Genomic DNA, 18,410 nt, shown 5'->3' with positions numbered 1-18,410 from the left:
GATAGCAAAATAAAACAAGAGAGTGACGGTATCCGCACGCGCACGTACCATTGTTGTCCACGCACTAACCATTTCCTCCTTTTTTCTTTTCTTTTAAATAATTTAATCTGACCCATTTTTGGCGGAGGCTTTTCTAGTCAACTGCCATTTATTTACTCGTAAAGAAAGGGCTGAGGAAAAAGTTTCCCAAATAGGCAGCTGAACTCGATCAAAATGCAAAATACGGCATGACACATTCAGTACGCCGGCGATTTGCACCTCCAAGTGGACACAAACGCCCGTTTCGTGACATGGAATTTTAATCACTAGCCAACGATGAAGTTCACCGCCCTCTCTGCGTTCCACCCACGTGACGTGGGCAACAATGGCGGCAAAACAGCTTCATAAGACAACGAGTCGATTGGGCGCTTGAATTCATCAAGCGGGTAAATAGGGGGGGGGGGAACATAGTTGTGTCACATGTTTCCGAGTCATGTGCCCATAAGTGGTTCAAAAAGCGAAAGAAACACCCCAAATATCGTTTAAATGAGTGAAATATGCGGGCAATACGCTCATTCACTGTCAACAATACTTAAGACCATCTTAGTAACCACGGTGATCAATGCTTCGGGGAACCGTTTTATTATGAATGATTTACGCAATATAAAAAAAATATAGTGTATGGTAGATGAACTTAAGCGATTTATCGTATTTCAGCCATTACCCTAGGATTGTATCACCTCTTGATTTACTCACCTATTTTTGATTTATAATGTTTGCATACAGCAAACTTAATGAAATTAAAAACAGCATTTTTAGAAAATAAACGAACAGAGACTAATGAAATGATTATCCCAAAAATTATGTCTCGAATAATGAAGTAATGTTCGGATTTCTCTGACGATGTATGTCTCTCAATGGTGTCAATTTTTGGATCTAAGGAAGGTTTATAACAACAAAACGCATTGATTACAATAAATATATTAATACGGTTATGAAACTTGAATTGGAGAAAGAACCGAAGAATGTTCAACTGTCCCCGTTGATGTTATATTCGGTAAGTAATAGCAGTTCGATATATTTTACAAAAACGTAGATTCGATATGTGTCGAATGGGAGCTTGGAAATCAAATATATTTAATTGGTGCAGCATGAACAATGCTATAATAAACATATTCATAAAATTTCTTCGGTTTAACATCAATAGTTAGACAGATACGAAAAATTGCATATTTGCTACCGTAATCATCGAATTATCAAGTATACTGACACGTGAAGTTAAAATTTCGTAATCCTATTGATTTATCTTCCCGTTTGGTCATCTACCCTATAATTCATGGTCAAATACGCCCGCGGATGTAAAATCCTGCATGTTATAGCAATTCGACATATTTTAAGAAAACGCTGAATCGATAAATATTCTAATGAGACAAAACATGCAAAACATATTTCCATGGGGGTTTGTGAAGAATACCAGGGGCGGAATTCTGTACACGGATACCGACGATCGTCGGTGTCGGTAGCTACCGACGATCGTCGGTCGCACCGATAGAAATGTGATTCACATAACCCCGCTACCGACGGATTGTCGGTGCAACCGACAAATTCGTGACGTAATGCTTTTGTCGGTACGAAAGTAGCACCCGCACGCGAGGCTAGGTGCCTCGACCAATCATATTTCTCCTTTGTTTGCATTAAACAAATGAGGCTCCGAAAACGCCATCTGTTATTCGTCAGCCCGCGAAGAAGTTAAAAAGAGTTGATCACTGCTTTGTGAAATATTTACGATGTTTAATCACTCTGCGAACACAATTTCTTACTCCCGTTGGTGCGATGTGGCTTGTATTCCGAGATTTTGCTGTATTTACCATCGGATTTTTTCTAGCCCAAGTAAAAAAGCCTTTATATTCAAGGATTCAACGGTCGTTGATAGAAGAACACCGGCAACATTTGGTGCTCAATGTATTGGAATTTTCAAGTATAATTGTCTTGAAGAGGACTTTGTCTGCTACATAATTGTTCACCTACGCTTATTATAATTGTATTCTTGGGATTAGCAGTGACGAAATTATTTTGATTAGTATTGTAACAATGTACCTTCATCTTGAGCCACGGCTTGTTTACATCGTTTGCCTCATTGTTCGCCGTAAGTCCGATACTTCCACAAGGGTAATTATTTAATTAGAAAACATTTTTGTCGCTTGAATTCACATTTTGGGCTATTTAAAATACATTCGTTGAGAAAAACACCGAGATTCCGCGGATGTCACGGAAGGTATCATCAGTATCATCGCGTCAAGTGTTGTGATTGTGAACTTGAGTGACATACTTTACGCTATCTATTTGGAAGTGTTATAGCTTTTGCATTTTGATACCATTTGTGTGTTATTTCAAACTTTGCGTTGATATGACTTTGACTAAATATGCTTGATCAGTGTTAATTTGTGATATACCGTTGGAAGTATGAAGGTTTTCTCGTGTTGAAATTAAATTTTTGTAGTTTTATGATGAATAATTCATTAAATGTTTCCTTGTTTCGTGCAATCATTCTTTTTATTTGCCCCTTTCTACCGATGGAATACACGGTACGTACCTACTCAGTGCTCTTATAGTAATAATGAAAATCTATCTTGAAGTCTCGTACGGTGTTTGGTTAGTATGGTGAAGTAAATTCAGCATTAATTTTACGGGAAGTTTTGTGCACCGGTAACGACGTCAAAGAGTGAGAGGAGTTAAGTGATGCCATTTATATTCTTCTAAAATATAGTAGCAATATGCTTTTTCTATTTCGTCGTTGCTGTCTGATGCTCTCAAGAGTACTTACGAAGGTAGGAGAGTTATTTTCATTATAAACCCCATTCTCAGACGCTCACAAAGGGTATTGAAGTTAATATAAAAGTGAACGAAATGTCCACGTATATATTTCATTGGAAGTGCATCAATAGGCATTCGTTTTTATTGAAAACTAGCTGACCCGACAGACTTCGTCCTGTCAAAAAAATTTGTAATGTGGCAGTGTTTTGTTCCTACCTTTTTTATATTCTTTGCAAAAAATTATCCTGAACAGAACCGTCACCCTGGTAATAATTCGGTGTGAATTATGCCTGAACGCCTCTAAGGCAGAATCCCCTCTAGCCGATGAGGCAACGGTGATTTGAGGAGGCCCGAGAGCCGGCAGGCTCGAGACACTTTTCTTGCTCTTAGTCGACGCGCCTTGCTTAGGGGTGCGTCGGCATCCGAGCCGACTTGCCGATCGGGGAAACCGGGGCTCCCGGGGCGTATCCAGCGCCGACGGGATGCCTCCCCCAAGCGGTCGAACATGGGTGACCGACTGAGGACGGCGTCGGGTCTCGGAATTGTCTGTAGACGACTTTGGTACCGAGCGGGGTGTTGTACTCGGTAGAGCAGCTGCCACGCTGCGATCTCTTGAGACTCAGCCCTAGCTTGGGGGATTCGTCTTGCTTTACTCGGCGAGACCCCCGCTTTCGAAAATTTTTCAAAGTCCCTCCGTCGTCTCAGGTCCGGCTTCGGACTTTGAAAAATGTCGTCCGAATTCCGTCGTCCCAGGTCCGGACGTCCGGCACTTCGAAAATCGTCAAAAAAATTTTCTTCCCTTCGAGCGCCTGCAGATTCGTAGGTCTATTCCGTAGTATGATCGTACTGGTGCCGTAGTCTGATCCCGCCGTGGGTTGATCTTTTTTCGAGATCCGAAATTCCGTCGTCCCAGGTCCCGACTCTGGACTTCGTCGTCCCAGGTCCCAGGTGTGAAAAAGAAAAGGGCTGTTTTTAGGGTTTCCCGGCAATTATTCGATTTTTTTCTCGCCGTAAGAACCATTCTTGGACTTCAACGAACATTTTAAAAAAAGAATTGGCCAAATTGGTCCAGGCGTTGTTGAGTTATGCGCTTACCAACACATTTTGCGATTCATTTTTATATATAAGATATAAATTAATTTCGGATCCAAACTTTACGAATCAACAATAGATACCTATCGTGTCTTGTTGTGAGTAATTTAAAAGCAAAGCAATACCTTACATACTTATAAAATTACGGAATATTTATAATGTAAAATACCTTACGCTATTGGAACGCATAATGTAATATACGTGTAACATTGGTTAAGTTAAATACTGCTCCCACTATGTAAATTTTACGTTTCAAGTGTTTAATCAATCATTTTTATTATAAATAACATACAATTAGAGCGCTTCCACGGATCTAGCGTCGTAGATTATGATTTAAAATCGTCAGCTTAGGCCGAAAAGTGTAAACAAAAGTCCGCCATGTTGCTAAAAATTTGTCGGTAGGTCCTACCGAGCGTTTTGAAATCGTCGGTATGTACCGACGGGTTTACCGACAACTGTCGGTGGGATAACGACAATCGTCGGTAAAACGTGTCTCCTGAATCGCTCGTACCGAGACTTATCGGTAGGACCGGCTTACCGACACCGACAATCGTCGGTACGGTGTACAGAATTCCGCCCCAGGATGTGCACATTCACCAAATTTCATTGGTCCAACGGATATACGAATCAAGTTATGCCAATTTGCGTATTTTCTAAAATAATTGAATTGTTATTTCGACTATACTGCATCTGTAATATAAAATCCGCAATGCTTTTGATTTTAATTCCGGTATATGGCCATTTACCATATAATTCCTAGTCAACTTTGCCCGTTGATGTAAATTCCTATGTGTTATAACAATTCCATATATATTAAGAAAAAGAATATTCGATATATATCGAATGAGAAACTATACACAAAAAATGTTTCCATTGGGCATTGTGAGGAATACCAAGTTGTACCCATTCACCAAATTTCATTGGTCCAACGCATATACTACTCAAGTTATACGTATTTGCGTATTTGCTACAATAATCGATTCGATCTTTCGATTAAACTGCATCTGCACTGTAAAATCCGCAATGCTGTATATTATAATTCCAGTTAATAGTCATCTACTCTATAATTCCTGGGGCGGAATTCTGTACACCGTACCGACGATTGTCGGTGTCGGTAAGCCGGTCCTACCGATAAGTCTCGGTACGAGCGATTCAGGAGACACGTTTTACCGACGATTGTCGTTATCCCACCGACAGTTGTCGGTAAACCCGTCGGTACATACCGACGATTTCAAAACGCTCGGTAGGACCTACCGACAAATTTTTAGCAACATGGCGGACTTTTGTTTACACTTTTCGGCCTAAGCTGACGATTTTAAATCATAATCTACGACGCTAGATCCGTGGAAGCACTCTAATTGTATGTTATTTATAATAAAAATGATTGATTAAACACTTGAAACGTAAAATTTACATAGTGGGAGCAGTATTTAACTTTATCAATGTTACACGTATATTACATTGCGTTCCAAAAGCGTAAGGTATTTTACATTATAAATATTCCGTAATTTTAAGTATGTAACGTATTGCTATTTGCTTTTAAATTACTCACAACAAGACACGATAGGTATCTATTGTTGATTCGTAAAGTTTGGATCCGAAATTAATTTATATTTTCAATAAAAACGAATGCCTATTGATGCACTTTCAATGAAATATATACGTGGACATTTCGTTCACTTTCATATTACCTTCAATACCCTATGTGAGCATCTGAGAATGGGGTTTATAATGAAAATAACTCTCCTACCTTCGTAAGTACTCTTGAGAGCATCATACAGCAACGACGAAATAGAAAAAGCATATTGCTACTATATATTAGAAGAATATAAATGGCATCACTTAACTCCTCTCACTGACGTCGCGACGCGTCGTTACCGGTGCACAAAACTTCCCGTATAAAATTAATGCTGATTTTACTTCACCATACTAACCAAACACCGTACGGGACTTCAAGATAGATTTTCATTATTACTATAAGAGCACTGAGTAGGTACGTACCGTGTATTCCATCGGTAGAAAGGGGCAAATAAAAAGAATGATTGCACGAAACAAGGAAACATTTAATGAATTATTCATCATAAAACTACAAAAATTTCATTTCAACACGAGAAAACCTTCATACTTTCAACGGTATATCACAAATTAACACTGATCAAGCATATTTAGTCAAAGTCATATCAACGCAAAGTTTGAAATAACACACAAATGGTATCAAAATGCAAAAGTTAACACTTCCAAATAGATAGCGAATAGTAAGCCACTCAAGTTCACAATCACAACACTTGACGCGATGATACTGATGATACCTTCCGTGACATCCGCGGAATCTCGGTGTTTTTCTCAACGAATGTATTTTAAATAGCCCAAAATGTGAATTCAAGCGACAAAAATGTTTTCTAATTAAATAATTACCCTCGTGGAAGTATCGGACTTACGGCGAACAATGAGGCCAGCGATGTAAACAAGCCGTGGCTCAAGATGAAGGTACATTGTTACAATACTAATAAAAATAATTTCGTCACTGCTAATCGCAAGAATACGATTATAATAAGCGTAGGTGAACAATTATGTAGCAGATAAAGTCCTCTTCAAGACAATTATACTTGAAAATTCCAATACATTGAGCACCATATGTTGCCGGTGTTCTTCTATCAACGACCGTTGAATCCTTGAATATAAAGGCTTTTTTACTTGGGCTAGAAAAAATCCGATGGTAAATACAGCAAAATCTCGGAATACAAGCCACATCGCACCAACGGGAGTAAGAAATTGTGTTCGCAGAGTGATTAAACATCGTAAATATCTCACAAAGCAGTGATCAACTCTTTTTACCTTCTTCGCGGGCTGACGAATAACAAATGGCGTTTTCGGAGCTTCATTTGTTTAATGCAAATAAAGGAGAAATATGATTGGTAGAGGCGCCTAGCCTCGCGTGCGGGTGCCACTTTCGTACCGACAAAAGCATTACGTCACGAATTTGTCGGTTGCACCGACAATCTGTCGGTAGCGGCGCTTTGTGAATCACATTTCTATCGGTGCTACCGACGATCGTCGGTAGCTACCGACACCGACGATCGTCGGTATCCGTGTACAGAATTCCGCCCCTGGTCAACAATGCCTGTGGATGTAAAATCCCAAATGTTAAGGCAAATCGATATAATTTGGAAAATGAAGATTCGATATATATCGCATGTGAGACCATATACAAAACATATTTCCATTGGGCATTGTGAGAAATATCATGATATACCCATTCCCAAAATTTCTTTGGTCCAACTTATATAGCAATCAAGTTATGCCAATTTGCGAATTTGCTATAATGATCGTATCGATCTTTCGATTATACTGACATCTGTACTGTAAAATCCGCAATGCTATTGGTTTAACTTTCAGTCTATGGGTATCTACTATGTAATACCTGGTCAACTATGCCCTTGGATGTAAAACACTATGTTATAGCAGTTCGATATATTTGAAGAAAAAGTAGATTCGATATATATCGCACGTTAGACTACATACAAAACATATTTCTATTGGGCATTGTGAGGAATACCAAGATGTGCACATTCGCCAAATTTCATTGGTCCAACGGGTATACTTTTCAAGTTATACCAATTTGTGTATTTGCTATTATAATTGAATCGATTTTTCGATCATACTGACATCTGTACTGTAAAATCCGCAATGCTATTGGTTTGAAATCCAGTCTATGGGTATCTACTATTTAATCCCTAGTCAACTATGTCCTTGGATGTTAAATCCTACATGTTATAGCAATTCGATATATTTTAAGAAAAAGTAGATTCGATATATATCGCATGTGAGACCATATACAAAACATATTACAATTGAGTATTGTGAGGAATACCAAGATGTACCCGTTCACCAAGTTTCATTGGTCTAACGTATACGCTAATCAAGTTATGCCAATTTGCATATTTGCTATACTAATCGAATCGTACTTTAGACAATAGTGACATCTGTACTGTAAAATCCGGAATCCTATTGATATCCCTTCCATTCTTTGGTCAATGCGTTATCCCTACCTTCTCTACTATCCCCGCTTTCAAAATTTAGCCTATGTTCTTATATTGGTGACGTAGATAGACGGGATGCGTGTATTTCTTACGGGGGCCTAATACAAAAAGGTATAAATTCATATCGATGTATCTTCATTAGGAAACGTAATTCATCTAAATAATTTATGTGTGCGCATAATTCATTCTTTTCCTTACATATTGTTAAAATTTTTATCCCCGTAACTATGTAAATAAGCCCAAAAAAAGGCTCAATCGAATACAACCTTGTATCGATCATAACTTCGAGTCTAATCAATCGATCCGCTTGATTTAACTTTTGTCGGATGAAACACATTATCAGTTGTATTGTGTATGACTTCCATGTTCAAAACTTGATTAACAAAAAAGTTATTAGCGATTAAAGCGTATTCAAGGAGATTGGTATCGATATAACTCGCACATGAATCGATCGAGCGAAATGGTCATCATTGCAAAAGTTGACTATTTTAATGATGCTATTACGCTGAAAATTTCATCCATCTAGCTGAAATGGTTGCTAAGATATTTAAGGTTGTATGCTCCACAAAAAAATGGCGACAATGATTTTTCGCGTGCAGGACATTTTTCGGAATTTAATTATTAATTAACCAAGAGGGATACGGAGAAAGTGAGCTCAAACGTAAGGGTACGAAGTACCCTTTACGGTTTTTCTAGGAGATTCCAAATTTTCACATGGCACATGTCTCAAGGCCGAAATCCGAATTTGAATATTCGCCCATCACGACAATGTAAAATCGAAATCGTTTATTCCTCGGAATTGTTTCGACATATGAAAATTCCAAGATAGCCAAAAAATCAACCAAAAAATTCTCTACCAAATAAGTCAAGGAATTTGTCGTACGATTATTGAAAGTTGGTCAAAAAAATTCCTAAACTTTTTCCATAAGAAAAGCATAGAAAACGTTCAAAAAATAATAAAAAATACTGAATATCAATTTGTCGCTATGGCAACTATACCAAAAAATCGACCAAAAAATCTACTTTATGTCCATTAATTATCATGTTCCTCAGACGTTTAAAAACATAGAATGAAAGCGAAAAAGTTTTAGTCCCATAAGGCTCCCATGTTAATTCAAGTCGATATATCTCGAAAACTAATCGACTTTTTCAAGTTTTCAGATTTTTTCTCCCGATGAATTTTTTTTTACTTTTGCGTCCAATAAGCCAAATACCCACACCTATCACAGTTTGGGCTGCGAATATTGATGAGTCAGTCAGTGGCATATCGATTTGCCATTATATATTAGCTTAATTAATTAATTAATTAATAACGCACCAGAAATAGGGAGTTTGACAGCGACTGCTTTCATCAGTGAGCATTACTATTATATTCGTCCATAAATGTTGACTAACACCACATATCCCAACATGGTGGTCCAAAAAATTTTTTTTCCAGAGTTGCAAGTGCGGATAATTTTTTGCCAACTCAAGGTTTCTTGGTTGGATAACTGTTACTAGCACCACTTCTTTTTTTAAATAAAGTGACCCGGGTTTTGATGAATAATAATTAATATCATTAGGCGTAAATACTTGGGTTGACTATTATTATTATTCGTTGAAACCGGGGTTGCTTTATTTAAATAAGAAGTATTTTAAGTAATAGTTATCCAAACAAGAAACCTTAAAATGGAATAACACACAGTTAAAAATGAAGTCGGTGAATTTTATTTGCCTACATTTTTAATAGGGATCAAGGCGAAGAATTTTCTTAATAATAATTATTATTAGCAATAATTATTGATTGTGGAATATTCCTTCCCTGATTGTTGTACTGATGGTTGACATGTAGCTTATCGACATTTTCTCTGCGTGTGCCTTTCATTATCTTATATCTCAAAGGTTACAAAGCATTTCCTCTTGATACAAAATACATTTTTATTGGAGGATTTTTATTGAAGCCTGAATCTGTTTAATATATTTTTATTGATTGATATTTAGCATAATGTAAAGGTAGCATAGGGTATAGAATTTCCATAAGAAAACAGAAATCAGCTTGATTGCACAATATTTGATCCTTGAGAATCGCGTTTGAAATTTTCAGGTGTAATTAGTCGAAAATAGCCTAATTTAAGGGAGCGATACTTGTGTTTTTTCTGGTTTCTACGGCAGAAATTGTGGTTATCAGCAACTAAATCTACTTTTGGTGATAAATGCTACCGCTCTTAACGATTGTCCTAAGTTTTATAATAAGGGATACACAAAAAGACAAAATGAATTCCTCTCACAGACTGTTGCATAATTGTTTCCTAGATTGCAGGCCGATATAGAATCAACATTCAATAAAATGTCACGAAGAAAAAAATGACATTACTGTTGAGCGTATCTATTCGGAAACAAAGCATTCCTATTTATTGATAATCAGTCACGCACATGATGGCACAGGGTCCTTATTTTAAATGCATCAACAGCTTTAAATTATATGTAATTATGTCAAAAGTTATAAGAATTTCTAGGCAATAGAGTTTTAAATGACGATGTAAAAATTTCATTCCGAAGCGCAGGCAAGTATTTGAATTCAATAAGACCTAAACTCAAGATAAGTAAAATGGTACTAACATTTTTGGCCTAGAAGTGCAGTACTGTAAAATCAACCCATTTCGAATAATAATACTTATTTTGGAATTTCAATGTTTGCCTCAGCTTTTGGTCAATGCGCAGACGTTGCAATTCCATTGAGTGCTCCTGCACATATTTTTAGAGCGCAGTGCTCGAAGGTCTTCTCAAAGTTGGCCGGATACGAAAATATTTGGCTTGAGTAGGAGAAGGGATATCATCGTAATGCCATTGTATTGAGCTCAGCGATAAGATCACTGATTAGACCCTGTTGATAGCGTTGTTTGAGTGGAAGGGTTTATGTGCTACGTGAGAAAATTTTATTTACATTACACCCCTCACTCATTGGCTGACCATGATGCATTGATTTGCTACCGCTAATTTAGTTTTTTATTTCATTACTAGATTAAACTATAGATATTATACTATAATTATGGAATTATTCCGACCTCGGACGGCCTCAATTCTTACCTCAGCTTTTATTTACCACTCAGCCCAGTGCAACGTTATTTTGTACGTACAGGGTATTTCGGGAGGATTCCGCAAAAGTTCAGGAGGTGGTAGGGGAGGCAATTTTAAGCGTTTTTTGTCCATAAAGATGGGGTCGCACCTCCTTATTTACTTATCTATGGCAACGCAAACATTTATTTTGGATGCACTTTGAAGCTACCCGTTTTACTAGGTATCCAGCCTTTTCGAAACTATATTTAATACTCAGATTTTTACGCATATTAAATAATCAAGGTTGGACGAAGCTGTGCGATTATGATTGTTTGAAATAATTAATCTTTTAGCTACAATAAATGAGAGCTTTGAGAGCGAGTATCAACAATATGATTGCGCCATCTCACCCATTTTGAGATCCTATTTACACATTATCAACCTAATTTAGTGACCGACCCAATTCCATGGATATCTCCACAATCTTCTACCAGCGCCACAAATTCCTGCTTTGCCTCCTGAGGTTTCATCTGCATCTACGAGGTACCGAGCAAGCCAACACCAGGGTGTGTGGCACGGGGTGGTTCCACACCAGGCATACAGCACTCATCCTAGTGGCGGATACATATGGGGGGAATACGCCCCCCCCTCCCCCCCTACGTTGTGAGGAACATTGCCGAACATTGCAGAACCACAATTGTAACTTTTTTATATCATAAGATAGCATTGTCTTGTATATGCGTACAATAAGTTTAAGTAAAACTAACTTAAATTTTGCATTTAACTTGATTATGTTTCATTGCGACAAAAGTATAGGTGGCTCAAAATATCTTTTGCGCCCTCCACTCGAGTTTTTTTATGTATCCGTTACTGAGTAATCCTAGCCTTAATCAGAAACGCGCTCGCTTGCCGGACACAGGCCAAGCATACAAGACAACGACACGCGGTCTGACCAGATACTAGGAGAGTGCAAAGGACGCGAACATGCCATCGCGGAAATAAAACTAAAAATTAGTGATAGATAAGCGAAAATTTAGGGTAACGTGTGATTAAGGCACGAGTTATAACATGCCAAAAAATCCATGCTGATGGTTGGTATTTAAAAATATAATAAGTTATTAACCTTCCGACTGGCGCAATATTGGAATTGCAAAGTTCAAGCGCAATGTGCCTGACAGGCACTAAAGATTAAAAAAAAAAATGTTAACTCTCGGCTCTATCGGTAGTCTATTTCCCTAATCTTGCGATCGTTTCTACGAAAAAAATCGACTCTCTTAACATTTCTTAAGTATCAGAAAAAAGTACTCTACTTGAAAGTTTTGCAAAAGATTTAGGGCTGGTTTTTGTAATAGCTAGTTAAGTTTTTTCGGAGCGTAAAAATCAGAGTTAATTTTCTTCTTCTAATCAGAGTCTTCCATTTGAAGTCACCTGTTTAACAAACCGCTACCCTGAACTTCTTTTTCATACTTTAACTTTCAAATACGTTCAGTAAAGGTTATGACAGTGTCCGCATCTACATAATACCCTGAGATCCACCTCATGGGTGTTTTAGCGCGGGGTGATCAATCACCAGCATGCAGCAGGATTACCACATTCAGGCCACGCGGTCATAAAAAATTTTCCCATACTAACAAATCATACCTCCACATTCATTCAAAAGCATTAACGTGCCAACCACTCATGTGACGAGTGGGCATGGAAATTGCGCGTGAGAGTAAAAGTATGCGTACGCTCCGAAAAAAGTTAACTACACATTATATATAAATAAATATATATAAAACCAAACCTAAATCTTTTGTGGAACTTTAAAGTAGAATGCTTTTTGCCTGATGTTCAAGACATTTTGAGAGAGCATAATTATTATCGTAGAAAGATAACAAGGATAGCATTAGGGTAATAGAGTTTCGTGTTTATTTATTTATTTAAATTACCCGCGAAAACAGCTTAATGAGGCCTTTACATCGTGGGATTTCAATAAATTGCAAAGACACATACGCACCCATACCCTTGATAGAGGGAACGTACCCAGGCGGGACTCGAACCCGCGACCTACGGTTTGGCAGACGAGGACTGAACCCCATCGTCGAGGCCGGCCATCGTAGCATTGGCCGGCCGATGTTCCAGTGAACGCTAACTAGACGTTATAAAACGGGCCCTTAATTATTAACCATAATGGCAGTTAATATATGATTGAGTTAACGACCCAATTCCATGAATATCGCCACCTCTACCACGAATGCTTGCTTCTCCCCCTGGGGTTTCCCGCCTTCCTTCCTCACTCTCCAAGCTTCCTGCCATTCGCGGACATCACAACGCGATACTCGCCCACTCGTCACAACCGGTATGCTCAATCGCACGCTCTTTTCCCTTCGGCGTGCGTATCTCTCCTCCTCCTTCCGCAACAAAACACTCGCGCCGCCCGCGACCTTCCCTCCCTCCCCTCCTCCTCCCGCTGTAGCCATCCCCCTCCTCCTTCTATCAGCGTGAGCGGGAGAGAGGCCCGCAATGAGTTGGGCCCGAACCGGTCGTCCGCTGCCGTACGTAAGAAGCGGATGCCAGAGAGCGCACTGACGGTGACCACCATCAGTCAGTCGGTCGGTTGTTGGCTCGCGGGAAGGAAGGCAGTCGCACGCGGCCGTCAAGATGGGTAGTCGCAGCTAGCTAGTTCAGTCCCCTCGGCTGGAGAGCTCCAAAGCAGACACATCCCATTGGTTTACTCCGTGTTGTGAAGTGCCTTTTGTATCGCTTCCTGCATCTGGCCTCTGTGTTGGGAAATTGAACGCTCTAGTACCCTGGTGCCAGGGAAGATTCGGCAATCCCTCCACGTAGAATTTTAAGGACTTTCCTTGTAGTTCTCCACTGACGAAAGGATCATTGTCCGCAGCTAGTTCAGTCCCCACGGCTATAGAGCTCCAAAGTAGACACATCTCATTGGTTTACTCCGTGTTGTGAAGTGCCTTTTGTGCCGCTTCCTGCATCTGACCTCTGTTGTGGGAAATTGAAGGTTCTTGTGGCCTACTACCAGTGAAAAGTACCTACTCCACTGGATCTGGACTGAGTTCTGGTAAAGTCTACGTCTTTGCGTCCTGGTATCATTGAGAATCTTCTAGTGAAATCCCCTCCTCCTAGAGTCCAGACAAATTGAAAGGACTTTCCTCATAGTTCTTCACTGACGACAGAAATATTGTCATCTGCATCTGGCCTAAGTGCTAGTAAAGTAAACGCTCTCGTGTTTTGGTGTAATTGAGAAACTTCTACCGACCTATAGTGAAATCCAGGCGAGCTGCAGCACATTACGCTTCAGAGTCATTGCATTATCTTTCTCCACTGACAAGTGTATCATTCCTTTTCGCATCAGGCTAGGGTGAAGAGAAAGTGATCGTACTCATTCTGCAAATTCATTGAGATGATCCCGAAGAATCCAGTTAATGTGCATCGCATCAAGCAGAGTGGATTTTCCTTATAGGTCCGAACTGGCCTAATAGATGTTGCCTTATTAATCTGGCAGAATTTCTGGGAAAGAGAACATTCTTTTGTTGTGGTGCCACTGGCAACATTCAAAAGATCCTGGCAAAGTCCAACTCATAAATAAGGGAGGATTTTGGTTCTTCAGTGGCAAAAGGATCATTGCCTTTCACCTTTGGCTTGAATGATCGGAAAGTGACGGTTCCTATGTTGTAATTCCATCGGGCGTATTCCACAGTATTTGAAGAATCCGCGAAAAGTGTAGTTTGAGTGAATGTGAAGGTTTACCTTGTAGTTCTTCTGCGACAAAAAGTCATTGTCTTTCCTATCACGCTGGATATAGGGGAAAGCGGCTCGTATTGTGTCACCTAGTGTTCCTAATAATAAGGAGAGCCCCTCCCCCTGTGGCATGAAGACTAAATTTAGAGCTCTCAGCTGAAAAAGTCTTCCTTATCACCGGCACAACATCATTGCCCTTTGAACTCGAGTGTTGAGAAAGTGACCCCCCCTTGTGTTGTTCTACAGTGGAGTTGAGAACATTCTACAGTTACCCTCTGTAGAGCCCACACCTGGTAGGGAAGTATTTGCAGCCCAGAGGGCCTTCCTCGCTTTTCTTCACTGACGGAGGATCACAATTGGAAAACAACGATCCACGGATAGTATAAGGTGGGTGACATACACACCATCAATGTACTAGTGATATTTCACTTTATTATTTAAGAATAGATAATTGATATCATATCAATTCCTGCATCTCCCCTCCAAGAAGGACTTGCAGCGCTAAGTGTATTCTTTGTCAAAGTTGTAGTGAATTCTTCACTATCATTATGTTCAACAAAGGCGTGATGCAGGAATTTCGTCATACAGGGGAGAGGGGGGGACGCCTTAGCAAAGCCGTCAATTTGGTGATAAAAACTCCTATTGAATAGAAAATAGTTTTGGTTAGCACACAGTTCCATGAGTCAATGAAGTTTACTAGCCACACCATTGTCTATACTGAATTCTATCAGTACTTTTGATTCCTGTTCCTGTTGTACTGACATTTTGAACATTATTATGTGTTGTATTATTGTGGTAAAATGGAACTAGGTTTCAGTTCAAAATATCGTTATGTGAGACTGAAAATATTCTAGGATTATTGAAGAACAAATAAAATCGTAAAAAAAACAATGAACGTGAAATTCTCTTGCTAGGATGTCTCAAGAAATTCCGTACATTATTTTTCGTGATCTCGAGAAAATGAATTTGGAAAAATGTGGACGCAAAAGGAGAGTTCGCGAAAAAGTAGGCTTGCTACGGCTTTGAGCTAAATGTTGTGGCCTCACGTAACGGAGCTTTTACGAGAATTCAAGCTCAAAGAGGGAACATTCATTATTGGCATTTTTGACCTTGACACAGGCATTCACCTCATGCTGAGGCAGCCAGAGGTATGTTTTGCCTTCATAATATGTTCCCTGCCCAATTATCGAATCCTGCTGCACGGTTCGCAGTAGATAAGATTGACGCAAGCAAATGACCCACTGGCCAAAGAAACCTTTACCCTGAGGACAATGCTTGGTATTCTCCTCCTAGCTCGAAAAACACTGTTCATTTAAATTCACATTTTAACATTTTATGTCCGATTTGTGCTTCGTCTACGGACGACAACTTTCTTCGCTATATTTTCTGGAATTATCATTCGGAAATCCACATTCTTTTACAGTTCTTATGGCAGTACTTGTCCAAGAATATTTATAAAAATGATGATTAATGTTGCCATATTGACGAAAACTAATAGTGTTCGTTTTACCTTATGGATCGCGATAAAAAGAAAACATATGCTCTTCACCAAATGGCCTTTTACGTTATGAGAAAGTAAATGCAATATATTGCATTCAAACTGAAATTAAATGATGTAAATTATTGAAATTGGCGAAAAGGCCTGCAAAATAGCGATGTAAAGTCCAAACTTAAAAATATACGGATTAAAATATTTACGCTCTCCACGCCTTTGTATTGTATTCGATGTATGTAGTTTGTGATGGAAAAACCTTTATGTTACATGGTCGAAAACTATTTCTTTTGAATTGCACATTCTCGAAAGTAACACTTTAAAGCTTACCATGCGGCTACCAATACATTTCAGGTATTTAAGGTGAACATTTCTCAAGTATTTACGGGGAACTTTGGCGTGGGGAGATGGAGGAAACTCACCGGCCCGGTTTTGACCGGGGAATACCCCGCCGACGCATGCAGAGGTCAGTTATTACGACTGAAAGCAGAAGGGTTAAGTGGAAATACGCAATCATAATATTGTGATGAGATTAAATGCTGATTTCTTGTGTCATTAAACATATCTCCTAACTATAGAAGTTTACACGAAATATGCTCAAGAACAAAGTTAGAAATTGTACAGAGAAGAGCAGCCAAGTAGGTGAAAAGCATTTACGACAGTCTTGCAAGTGTTACTGACCTTTTAGAACAACACGGATGGGAATCACTGCCAGACCGCAGATTGAAAACTAGACTAAACCAATGATGTAAATTCAACAGCAGTTTATTTTCCGACGAAGTTAACCATATCTTACGAACGTCAACATACTTTGGTAGATCAGAATATAAAAATAAAATAAGAGAGATAGACTTTAGAACAGATATATTTAGAATGCCATCTTTTCCGCGATCGATAAGAGATTATAACGGCAGCGTTAAGAATTAGAAATAGGTTAGTTGACTGATAGTGCAGATTACCATCTTATTAATTCCTTGATGCATGTCTCTGAATTTACCTAAGATTTCTAACAGCATGTTTAGCATGCTCTACCTTTATAGGCAGATTGTCTTCGTAAGTAGGATATAGAATAATCCCAAAAATATCATATGCAGTGTACAATGTACATGTTGCGTGATGCATGTTCGTGGAAGTAAATTTTAATCTTCTGGTACACGATGGTAATAGTTCATCACCTGCCAAACACCTCTGTAGGTGACTTGCAGGGTAATATCCAAATTCCGACAGAGAAACAATATGAAAAAGTTTGGTGGCAGCCAGTCCTTTGTCATCAACAGTTATTTTTGTGGAATGTTCCCCTATGCCGAGAAACTGAAGAGGGTGGGAAAATAGCAATAACCACTTATAAATATGCAAATACAAATATATATATATTTTCAATGGGCCAATGGTGAGGAAAAACATAACCAACTGTGTCCGCATCTCTTTCAAAATTTGCCTTAAACGCAAAAAGAAGCATAAACTCTTCGTAATATGCTCTCCTTCCGTTTTCTATATCATTATCCATTCTTCGAATTTCCGACATTTTCAAGCAAATCTATACTTAAGTCCCTCTATAGTATATAGCAAGAAGGAAAAATAAGCATTAGGCTATGTTTTAAAGGGAAAACCAGCTGACGTCAAAGAAGAAAATTTTGATATTTTCCAAAAGTTTATTTTTTAAATAATTTTGCCAAGACCTAGGGTAGTCGTGGGTCGGATGGTCGGATACGGTGTGAATTAATCGTAATAAATATTGAGAGAACTCGCTGTCGTAGAAAAAAGAAAACCTACTGACGTCAATGAAGAAATTTGGTGGATTTTTCAGAAACTATTTCATAATCTCGCTTCGTTATTAGCCATTTTTCCCGGGTCAAATCTTACAACTCAATTTTAACCCACTTCCCGATTGGCTTTCAAGCTCAAATTTTCAGATAAACTCAGAATCAGATGACAATGTAATATTATAACACTTTTATTCTGATTTTTAACTGTATCTCGATTGTTTTTCAGAATGAAAGATTAAATTTGGTGATTAGTTCAAAAAATGGACACCAAAATCAGATGGCGGCACTGAGATCATTTAAAGGAATGATTGGAATGAATGATTGAGCCCAGTGGCGCCAACTCCATGGAGCCTGAGGGGGCCCGAGCCCCCTCGAAAATTTGTTATGGATTTGAGGAAAAAATGTGTCAGGCTTGCCGATTTTCCTCGGAGTTTCCAGATATCGAGA

General features: G+C 38.8%; 1 protein-coding gene across 2 annotated transcripts in view; it reads left to right on the top strand.

Annotated features, from left to right (window-relative positions):
- The first annotated feature begins 13,485 nt into the window (after positions 1-13,485).
- The window catches only part of LOC124163854 (parathyroid hormone/parathyroid hormone-related peptide receptor-like), a 138,177-nt gene continuing 133,252 nt past the window's right edge, over positions 13,486-18,410 (top strand). For both annotated transcript variants that reach the window (XM_046540958.1, XM_046540957.1), the window contains exon 1: positions 13,486-15,092. The gene's annotated coding sequence lies outside the window, so the exon portion shown is untranslated. The remainder of the gene's footprint in view (positions 15,093-18,410) is intronic.

This window comes from Ischnura elegans, chromosome 8 (genome assembly GCF_921293095.1).
Source record: "Ischnura elegans chromosome 8, ioIscEleg1.1, whole genome shotgun sequence".
Taxonomy (NCBI): Eukaryota; Metazoa; Arthropoda; class Insecta; order Odonata; family Coenagrionidae; genus Ischnura; species Ischnura elegans.
This window is presented reverse-complemented; position numbering and strand designations above follow the sequence as displayed.